At 41.2% G+C, this 12119-nt stretch overlaps 1 protein-coding gene across 3 annotated transcripts in view; it reads left to right on the top strand.

Moving 5' to 3' along the window:
• PREPL (prolyl endopeptidase like) overlaps positions 1 to 12119 on the top strand; it is a 125527-nt gene that overhangs the window by 47044 nt on the left and 66364 nt on the right. The gene's annotated exons all lie outside the window — the stretch shown is intronic.

Here is a 12119-nt window from a genome sequence, read left to right as displayed (position 1 = left end):
AGAGAGACAGAAACTCTGAAACATTTTCAAATATATTTGAAGCAAAAAGCCTGGCAGCAAGTCGATTAGACCGGTAAATGACCAAGAGCTGAAGGATGCTCAGGAAAGGCAAGGCCATAGCAGAAAATTGGTCTTTACATTAGGCAGGTATTGGGGAGATACCTATGCCAAAAAAATTCAGAGGACATTATGGTAACGCAAAAGAAGATATAATAGAGCAAATCAACAAACTAAAGAATACCAGATCACTAAATGGTGTGTACCCATGAGTTCTGAAAGAACTAAAAAATTAAATTGCAGACTTATTCCTAGTAATCTCTAACTTCTCATTCAAATCAGCTACGGTACCTAAGATTGGAGGGTAGCCAATGTAACGCCCATTTTTAAAAAGGGCTTCAGTTATGATCTGTGGAACTACAGACCAGTGAGCCTGATGTCGGTGCCGGGCAAAATAGTAGAAGTTATTCTGAAGAACAAAATTATTGGCCATCTAGATAAACACAGACTAATGGAGCAGAGCCAACATGGATTTAGCAAAGGGAAATTTTGCCTTACTAATCATTTAGATTTTTTTAAGGGACTAATCAACATGCGAACATGGGTGATAGTTGCATCTAGATTTTCAAAGGTTGTTTGACAAAATCCCTTATGAGAGACTCATCAGTAAATTCAAAAATTGTGGTATAGGAAGCAATGTCTTGCTGTGGAGTGCTAACTGACTAAAGGATAGAAAACAGAAAATAGAACTGAATGGTCATTTCTCTCCATGGAAAAAGATAAATATCCCAGGGATGTATACTGGGACTAGTGCATTTTAATGTATTTATACATGTTTTGGAAAAGGGATAGATGAGTGATATGATCAAATTTGCAGATGACTGGTTATTCAAAATTGTTAGATCATGAGCCAGTTAGAAATTGCAAGAGGGCTTTCAAGACTGGGGGATTAGGCATCTAAAAGGTAGATGAAATTTAATGTAGACAAGTGCAAAATGATGCATATAGGGATGAATAATCCAAACTATAGGTTCACAATGCCAGGTTCTATATTAGGTGACACCATGAAGGAAAAGAACCTTGAAGTCATTGCAGAGATACTTGAAATCCTTGGTCCAATGCACACCTGCCAGTCAAAAAAGCAACTAGAATATTAGGTGATATTAGAAAAAGAATGGAAAATAATGGATATCATAATACCTCTGTATTCATCCATGGTGCCGCCACACTTTGGGGCGGATTTTAAGAGCTCTGCGCGCCGGTGCGCCTATGTTCAATAGGCCTACCGGCGCTCGCAGAGCCCCGGGACTCGCGTAAGTCCCAGGGTTTTCAGAGGGGGGCGTGTCGGGGGCATGTCGGGGCGGGGCCAAGCGGCGCGCCGTTTTCGGGGCGGGACGCGGCGTTTCGGGGGCGGGCCCGGGGGCGTGGTTTTGGCCCGGGGCGGTCCGGGGGCATGGCCGCGCCCTCCAGAACCGCCCCCGGGTCGCGTCTAGGCGCGCCAGCGACCTGCTGGCGCGCGGGGATTTACTTCTCCCTCTGGGAGGCGTAAATCCCCCAACAAAGGTAGGGGGGGGGGTTTAGACAGGGCCGGGGGGGTGGGTTAGGTAGAGGAAGTGAGGGGAGGGCATTAGCGAATTCCCTCCGAGGCTGCTCCGATTTCGGAGCGGCCTTGGAGGGAACGGCGGCAGGCTGCGCGGCTCAGCGCGCGCCGGCTACACGGAATAGGCAGCCTTGCGCGCGCCGATCCAGGATTTTAGCGGCTACGCGCGTATCTACTAAAATCCCGCGTACTTTTGTTGGCGCCTGGAGCGCCAACAAAAGTACACGAACGCGCCGTTTTTGAAAATCTACCCCTTTGAGTACTGTGTGCAGTTCTGGTTGCCCCATCTCAAGAAAGATATAGCAGAACTAGAAAAAGAACAGAGAAGGGTGACCAAAATGGTAAATGTGAGGAAGTAGCTCCCCTTTGAGGCAATGCTAAATTGGTTAGGGCTCTTGATCCTGGAGGAGATATGATAGAGGTTTATAAAAATCCTAAGTAGAGTGGAATTGTTATTTATCCTTTCAGATAGTCCTAGAACTTGGAGGGAGAACACATAAGAACATAAGAAAATGCCCCATACTTGGTCAGACCAAGGATCCATCAAGCCCAGCATCCCGTTTCCAACAGTGGCCAATCTAGGCCATAAGAACCTGGCAAGTACCCAAAATCTAAGTCTATTCCATGTTACCATTGCTAATGGCAGTGGCTGTTCTCTAAGTGAACTTAATAGCAGGTAATGGACTTCTCCTCCAAGAACTTATCCAATCCTTTTTTAAACACAGCTATACTGACTGCACTAACCACATCCTCTGGCAACAAATTCCAGAGTTTAATTGTGCGTTGAGTAAAAAAGAACTTTCTACGATTAATTTTAAATGTGCCCCATGCTAACTTCATGAAGTGCCCCCTAGTCTTTCTATTATCCGAAAGAGTAAATAACAGATTCACATCTACCCATTCTAGACCTCTCATGATTTTAAACATCTCTATCATATCCCCCCTCAGCCGTCTCTTCTCCAAGCTGAAAAGTCCTAATAGGTAGCACATTTAAAACAAATTGGAGAAAGTATTTTTTTTCACTCAGCGCACCATTAAACTGTGGAATTTGTTGCTAGAGGATATGGTAAAAGCAGTTAGCATAGCTGGGTTTAAAAAGGCTTTAGACCAGTGTTTCCCAACCAGTGTGCCTTCAGACCCAATCAGATGTGTCACAGAAAAAGTCACCATTACTTGATGCTCAGATCCAGACCAGCACCTGAGCTCTGCTCTCATTACCTCACAGCAACAAGAGTGCTCAGCAGTGGCTCTTAAACATGTTGGAGTTCCTTTCTGAGGCGATGTGTAATCATGCATGCCTCCTCTTCCAAACTACAGCATGAGCCCTGGAGTATGGTAATTAATGGGTAACAAACAGGGCTTCTCCTTTGAGCCCTCCCAGCTTCTGTCTTATCCCCTGGCTGAATGAAACTGGAAATGCATGCACTGAGTACTGGATGTGACTTACTCTGAATATTGGTGCAGCAGCAGTGGTGGAGTTCTGGCAGTCACATGCAACAGCCAAGATAACTGAGCCTACTGCTCACATATTACAGACTGCTTCCTTGATTTGCATTTGTACGTAGAGGGAATTGTTCCATCATGACAAGTTTGTGTATATCTCTGCCCCCTCGCTCCCTTTGTTTTAAAATTTGGAAGAGAGACTGGAGGTGATTTCAGTGCTTCCCTAGTTCTTTTTGACTATACAAGTCCTCTTCATCTCTATATTTCCTGCCATGTGAAGGTTGGTGTGCCACACAAGAATTTGGTTAGCATAGGTATACCTTGGGTTTTAAAAGGCTACAAAACACTGGTTAGACACATTCTGGAGAAAACATCCTTAACCCTTTATTAGCCATGTAGACTTTGTAAACTACTGCTTATTCTTGATTATGCGCAAGAAGGATTGCATCTATTCTTTGGGACCTGGAATGGCCACTATCTGGGACAAGATTCTGAACATAAATGTCATGCTGAGTCAAATCAAAGTCTATGGATATCAACATCCTGTCTCCAACAGTGACTGTCCAAGTCACAAATACCTGGTAGATCCCAAAAAGTAGAATATAACTTCTTACTCCCCCCCCCCCCCCCCCCGGGGGATGGAACTAGTTTTATTTACCTGGATAACAATGCTTTATGGATTTTTCCTCCAGGAACTTGTCTTAAACCTTTTTCAAACCCAACTGGGTGGCAGTAGGTTACACATCTTGAATGTCTGCTCAGTGAAGAAGTACTTAGTGTCCCAAAGTTTTGGAGGTGGTAGTGTGTGCAGTTTGGATTTAATGCCCCTGCTAGTCAACATGAAATGAAAATCTATACTGACAAAGAATGGGCCTCAGTCAGAGTCAGCAACCTGAGTAGTACTAAAATGCCAAATAACTTGTTCAAAAAGAAGTGGGGCAGCTGCCTCAGCATCATGTTTGTGGCATAGGAATGAGTGGGGCCAGCCAGTAAATGCATCTACAAGCAGAAGGATATACCTTTGACCTTCGGAGTGAGGGAACCCTTCAATAAAATCAGTTTTGAGGTCATGGGCCCTCTCTATCCCCTCCTTCCACCCTCTTATAATTTGCCACAGAGAATATGAAAAGGCTGATGGGCTGCAATGAGGTTTCAGGATGAAAGGCCTGGAGGGATCTGGGGACCCAAGAACAAGGTCATGCAAGACTTCCTCTCTGTTTGTTAAATGTGGCTTGGCGTTCTGGGATCCAATCAAATTTTCAATTCATTTTAGAAAGGAAATAAGAAATTTAGCAATTTAACTCATGGCCTTTAAATCTCTAATGCACCAATACAGGATCTCCATTCTTCAGTCAAAAAAGGACTTCTATTCTCAAAAAATTCATAACTTTATTTTTGATCCTAAAGCCCTCTTCTCCTTAGTGACATCCCTTACCAAACAACCCGCTTTCACTTTTCCGGACGACAACGCATTAAGTAAAGCTGCTGAACTTGCCACCTATTTTAAGAACAAAATTCCTAACCTCCTTGACCCTCTCAAGAAAATGAAAACCACTACCCCACCTCATCTTCTCCCTTCCCCTCCACAAACCACTGCAAGTCTTGAGATCCTAGAACCCGTCTCCACTTTGGAAATTGAAAATGTTCTAAAAGGACTTAAACCTTCTTCCCACCCACTTGATGCAATTCCAGCTAACCTCCTTATTGCAATAGCCAAAGACATCTCATATCCCATATCACAGATCATCAATGCCTCTTTTTTTACAAGGCCTCGTCCCCACTCCACTCAAACTCGCTATCCTGAAACCTTTGCTAAAAAAACCAAATCTTTCCCCAGATAACCCAGCCAACTTCCGCCCTATAGCTAATCTTCCGATTATCTTCAAAATCATGGAAAAATTAGTCAATAAACAACTCGCCGAATACTTGGAAACCAACAACCTCCTCTCAACATCTCAACTTGGGTTCCGAAAATCTAGAAGCACTGAATCCCTCCTTTTGTCACTTTCAGACAATATTCTAACTCCAGAAGATGCCTACTCCAGAAGATGCCTACTGGGGATTTGGATTAAAAGTACACAGCTGTACCAATATAAGTAAATCTGGAAAACTACACACAGACGCAGTGCAGTGCCTTGATGTACACTACAACTGAGACTGTGTGCACAAAAAAATGAAATTGCAGAGAAAAGACTGGAAGCCTGAGCAAGCACAATTCCTAGCGTATCACTCCATGGTGAGACCGCACCTTGAATACTGTGTACAATTCTGGTCGCCGCATCTCAAAAAAGATATAATTGCGATGGAGAAGGTACAGAGAAGGGCTACCAAAATGATAAGGGGAATGGAACAACTCTCCTATGAGGAAAGACTAAAGAGGTTAGGACTTTTCAGCTTGGAGAAGAGACGACTGAGGGGGGATATGATAGAGGTGTTTAAAATCATGAGAGGTCTAGAACGGGTAGATGTGAATCGGTTATTTACTCTTTCGGATAGTAGAAAGACTAGGGGGCACTCCATGAAGTTAGCATGGGGCACATTTAAAACTAATCGGAGAAAGTTCTTTTTTACTCAACGCACAATTAGACTCTGGAATTTGTTGCCGGAGGATGTGGTTAGTGCAGTTAATATAGCTGTGTTTAAAAAAGGATTGGATAAGTTCTTGGAGGAGAAGTCCATTACCTGCTATTAAGTTCACTTAGAGAATAGCCACTGCCATTAGCAATGGTTACATGGAATAGACTTAGTTTTTGGGTACTTGCCAGGTTCTTATGGCCTGGATTGGCCACTGTTGGAAACAGGATGCTGGGCTTGATGGACCCTTGGTCTGACCCAGTATGGCATTTTCTTATGTTCTTATGTTCTTATTCTCTTGAACTTAGAAAAAAAACAATCCTCCCTCCTCATTTTACTCGACTTATCAGCAGCTTTCGACACAGTGAACCATGATATCCTCTTAGATCGTCTTACAGGATTGGCATAAAAAACTCCGCACTCAACTGGTTCTCATCTTTCCTCCAGAATAGGTTTTACAAAGTCAAAATCAACAGCAAAGAATCTCCACCTTTCAGATCCACCATGGGAGTCCCACAAGGTTCTTCTTTATCTCCAACATTATTTAACATTTATCTTCTCCCTCTATGTCAGCTCCTTTCCAAACTCAATCTTACACACTATGTTTATGCAGATGACGTCCAAATCCTTATCCTGATTAGAGATTCATTGCAAAATACCTTACAATTCTGGAATTCCTGTCTTCTATCTATCAATAACCTCCTAACAAATCTTAATTTGATACTCAATTCCAACAAAACAGAATTCCTTCTCATCACTCCAGATGGCAACTACACTTCACCTAATATTCACACCTTATCTCCTCCAGCCTTTTCCACCCAGGTCAGAAATCTTGGCGTCACCATGGATAATCTACTGAACTATAAAAGCTTCATCAATAACACTATAAAAGAAGGTTTCTGTAAACTTCAAGTATTAGACTAAAACCCCTCCTACACTTCAAAGATTTCAGTTATGTATTACAAACAATTATATTCTCAAAAATAGACTACTGTAACTCATTGTTGCTTGGTCTACCTGCAAACACTTTGAAACCTCTACAATTGTTACAAAACGCCACTGCGAGGATTCTAACTAAATCCAGCAAAAGGGACCACATTACTCCCATCTTAAAAAACCTTCACTGGCTCCCTATCAAACATAGAATCCTTTATAAAACCCTTTCAATAATCCACAAAATCATCAATAACTCTACTCCAATTGACCTCACCATTCCTTTACAGCCTCACACCTCCTCCCGTCTAACTAGACTAGCCCAGAGAGACACCCTAAAGGCCCATCCTCTCAAAACATCACTAAGTCAAAGAGCTCTTTCCACCGCTGGTCCTAAACTTTGGAACTCTCTCCCACCAGACCTTAGAATTGTACAATCAGCACCTACTTTTAAAAAGAGACTCAAGACCTGGTTGTTTAACCAAGCATTTCCTTAACCCCAACAACCAAGCTCTTAACCTCATCACTATCGACGCCAGTACCAGCAATTATACCAGCATTTATACTCATTTTCTTTAAAATTTATTGTATTTAAATATTATTCTATATATTGTCAAGTTATTTGTTGCAATGTAAACCGAAGTGATTAGTAACTATGTTACCAGAACGTCGGTATATAAAACTGTCAAATAAATAAATAAATAAATATGTGGGATAACAGAGTAAACTTTTAGGCTGGAGGCATAAGGCACACTGATTTCAGCCTTCTTTCTTAAAGATTCCAGCTTTATAACAAACAGCGTTCACAAAATATAATCTGCTTATTTCCAGCTGTATAATTTACACAGCATTCACTTCAGGACAGAGATGTGTTAGGAGCTGCCTTCTCCTGGAGATGCAGGGCCTCTCTCTTCACAGCTGGGCCCACATTCTTATTCCTGCTCAGCAGGGTCCCGCCCACAGAGCTCTCTCTCTCTGGCTTTTAAGGTGGACCGGGCTAGATGCAGGGTCCTGCACAAGTTAAGGAGGGGTTTTAAGGACACTCCTTCACATCCTAATAAACCTAATTGCTCCCATCAGGGAAGATGGCAGTAGGACATGGGATATCTAACATCGAGGTAACACAGGCAGGAACAAGACTGCACCCCTCTACTGAGGTTTTGGCCAAGGAAAGTGATCTGTGGTTTCACCAGTTGCATCATTTTTTGGATTACTTTGAATCCAAAAGATGGCAAACATAATAAAACCTCTTGTGGCTTCTGCAAGACCTCATCTTCAGAGCAAGCTGCAGTGAGTATGTCATCTGCACACTGGAGGACCCTTTCAGAATCCAAATCTTCAAGTTCTGCCCCTTCAACTCTGAAACACGTAGTGAGGGAATGGCAAAGGCTTTGGGGTAACAAACGTGAAGGCAGTAAATGGATGGGTATCCAATGCTAATGGAATCTAAAGAAACAGTTTGAGATATCAATGACAGCAAAGGCTGAGTGATGGGGCATGACATTGGAAAGGATGTTACTAACTGAGGTAGGTGCCATGTCCTTTAAGGCATCAAACGTTAATCAACTGTTTCTGGACAGGCCATATAAGTGAATTTAATGATGAAGATGTTTCTACAATTACCTCAGCTTCTAAAGGGCGGAGAGTGGAGGAGTAGCCTAGTGGTTAGACAAGGTTCAAATACCACTTCTCCTTTTGACCTTGAGCAAGTCAGTTTACCCTCCATTGCCTCAGATACAATGGCGAATAAGGGATAGGGAAATATCTACAGTACCAGAATACCTGAAAAGCAGAATATAAATCAAATCAAATAAGCCAGGCCTGCAGAGGTAGCAAACAGATTATGGCATAAAGATAAGAGGTATATGTGGCTTCAGTTGGAAGAATACATGAATCTGAAATGTTACACCGCCTGCATTAAAGGGGGAAGTGGCCCACACTGTCATGTTTGCCAGACGCTGATAAATTTGTACTGAAAGTGACCAGGGGCTGGGATTCAAATCTCAGTTTGGTAGTGTGTGAACATAAATGGTCAAAATATGGGCCATCTCTTGTGGAGGGAGGCAATGTGGGCCCACAAACTGCCATCAGCAAAGACCAAAATCTAGTGTTCTTTTCACAGGGTATTAGACCCAAGAATGATACTGAGAATAGAGTCAGGAACAAGAATAGGGCCAAGCCAATTGAGGAATCTGTCTGAGGAGTAGCAGTAATCATATGCTTTTCCCTTCCTTGTGCTTGAGAACCTTCAAATCCCTCTGTCCTTTCTAAGCGCCAGGTGTCACAAAGGACATGATCAGTATAGAAGCGCCTTGTCACCTAATGTATTTACCAGTAATGGCCTGCATGTAGACAAAGAATAGGATAACCACCTGGGTCAAAGGGCGCAGTATACCCTTTCAGGACTATTCTGAGTCTGTGGCCAGATTCTTATGTGGAATAGGTATTATGAATGCTGGCAGTTGGCATGGATTTAGGGGCAGGTTGTAGAGTTGGAGTACTTGGTCTTCATTTCATTGATTTGCTGTGTAATCTGCAAAGCTCTAGTCAAAATACGTGCTGCAGGTTTATTTTTCCAGTATCCCATATCTTCTCAGTATACAACATTTGCCATACTTCTTCTTTATTGTCCTGGTCTAGCTGTTTCTATGATACTTTTGGATATTTATTCTTGTTTGTAAGTATATGGAAGAGGTTTATTCTGGTCTATTGAGATCTCTTTCAGAATTGTCACTCAGTGACTTCCCATAAAATGGTGGACAGTCTGCAGAATGTACAGATTAGCATGGGTTTGGTGGCTATGGAATTAATAAGGCTGTCACCTTTCAGGTCTGTCACCTTCCTTTGGTATTTTCATACTTCATCTCTGCCCTTCATTTCCAAATTACTGAAATATGTGGATTCACTTATAGGCCATGGGATTCAGGATGGAAAGATCAAATCCAGTGACAATTTCACTCCATTCCTCAGCTGTAGAAATTACATTGTAATACCCCATTGCTAGACCACCCTGTGGCATATCTATACTAGCAATATCTGCCATAGCATTCTATATTACTGCATTGTTAATAAATATCACAGGATCATCATTGCCCTGTCTTGCTTTGTACTCTACACTGCTTAGCCCCTAGTTCAAACCCGATGTGGGCCACAAGTCACATGAAGGTCCACTATCTCCCATTTGAAAATTGTGTATTGCAAGAATTGTCAATAGCCTGTTTGATCTGAGGTCTGTGCATACCATACAAACTACTTTCTGTACTTCATCAGATAAAAGACCCTCCATTTCCAGATGGTCACTTAAGGACACAAGGAAGGTCAGATATGTCCTCCATATGGGTCCATGGTGCACAGTTGACTATGAGAGCCTTCCAATCTCTATTCCTACCAGACTCAGAGATCTTAGTTTCACCTCCTAGAGCTGCTGTATTGTGTCTTTTCACCGCCACAACAGACTCATGTGTTCGTATTCATACAAGACTGAGAAAGGTCAGTGAAGTCTTAGGCTGGATATGCTGGAGCATTTCCTTTGACTTTATCAGGTTTGTCGAAGTCAAGGGCAAATGGAAATTTTACTCTAGAGGGTACCTCACTAATTCCTATTGCCATGATAGCTGCTATTAACACAGGTAGTTTTCTGTTTTCTCATTCCAAAATATGTCCCCTATCTAGAACTGCACTCAGTTCCTCATGCATATGAGTTGCGTCCTCTTTCAGATTAGAATTTGTATAACTAGGCAAGAAGCTTGAATCTTTAATTAGGTGGGTTGCTCACTGAGGGATTCAATTTGAGCTTGAAATTCTGTGTTGCAATCTGTTAGATCACTGGCTTCCTGCTTAGGCTTTGCACTACTGTAACTAGAAGCCACACTGTAGCATTGTTTCATTTTCTTATTAATACTATGCAATTTATGATATTGATCATATTTAATTTCTAAATCCCCCAGAGTGAAACACTCCTTGCAAAGCGAGTACTGGTAAGGGGAAGTACCATGTCCTGTTATAACCTTCTGAAAGCCAGAGGTAACTTGAGCACCAATCAAATCTTTTTTTCTCATCTGCCCCTGTCAAATTCATCTTTCTCTTTCCTTTCTGCAAGAGAGAAGGCAATTCTGAATAAGTGAGGCATTACTTGATTGCTATTGAAAAAAAGTTGCACAGATTACACCGTAGCTTCTATATGGACTACGAACAATGAATAAATCAATAATAGTGTCATGACACTCCTTACCAGCAGCCTCCATAGACAGTACAGTCTAGACCTGACCATTCTGCAAGCGGCCAAATAGTTGCAAAAGAGATCAAATGCACAGCAGGGAAACAAAAAAAAAATTGCAGCTGCTTCCCTTACCAGTAATTTTTTAGAGAAAGCTATAGTCTGCACAATTACTCTGTAACAAATCATACAAATGCCACCATAGCTACTGTATTAACAATGAATAATGAAGAGATCATGAATAAGTGTGGTGCCAAAGTGCTATTTTACCAGTAATTCTTTACAGAGAGATGACAAGGTATTGCAATTCCTTATGATTTGCCTCCATACTCGCCAGTTCCTCTGCTTTTAAAACATAAGACAGGAAGTGTGCTTAGAGGTAATAAATGATGGAGAAAATTCCGAGAATAGCACAATTTATTATTATTATGCAGGTACCTTGCTGTACTAGATACTGTGAAATAGCCTGTGGCAAACAGTGCATTTATCTGTAACTAACTACCCAATAAGATAAGGCGTTACCTCACAAGTTGGTGACATCTTCCTTTGGCCTAAGTTCTGAAGTCAGAGATGCCATCTTCTTTAGGTGAAAAGTGCTTTCTGTCTTGGCACGGACATAGATTACTCTTTTTTTTTTTTTTTTTTAAAGAAATTTCACTTGATTATTTCAAGAATGTTTTTTATGCCAGTGATGATTAAAAAGCTTATGTAAAGCTGTATGGCATATACAAATAGTGAATCTCATTGCTGGTGGCAGAAACAGTGACTTATAAACTGGCTTTTTCATCTTTGATTGAGGAATTTTTTACATTTTTTTTTATTCTTATGAGGATTGGCTTGGTTTGATTTATATAAAATATATGTTTTGTTTTAAGTTATTTTTGTGTTTTTCTTGTATTATATACACACACATGCACACAATTTCTTATATTTCACCTACATTGGATCAACCACGGTAGGTGGATTACATAAAACTACATAGCAGGAAGTCAAAACATACAAACACTTAGCATATAAAACTGGACATTATGAACTGCAGTTGCATTCAACTATAAAATAAATTATATAAAATGAAAACATTTAAAGGCTTAAAAAAAAGGCTCTTGGAAAAAAGTAAGCTTTCAATTATGTTGAATCTGTTTATTCATAATGTGTAACAAACAACATCCGGTCAAATTTCACATGATACATATTTTGTTCTGATATGTCTCCAGATTATATATTCCTTCATATGTTTAGTGCAACAAGTCCTTCCTTATCACTCTACTTAAATATAATTCCAAATCGGCAGATGATCAGTCAAGCAAAATCCAAGACACTAACAAGTCAATTTTAAAAGGCCCACACACCCAAATA

This window comes from Rhinatrema bivittatum, chromosome 3 (assembly GCF_901001135.1).
Source record: "Rhinatrema bivittatum chromosome 3, aRhiBiv1.1, whole genome shotgun sequence".
In the NCBI taxonomy this organism is placed as follows: domain Eukaryota; kingdom Metazoa; phylum Chordata; class Amphibia; order Gymnophiona; family Rhinatrematidae; genus Rhinatrema; species Rhinatrema bivittatum.
Note: the sequence above shows the minus strand (reverse complement) of the source record. Positions and strands in the feature narration are given on the sequence as shown.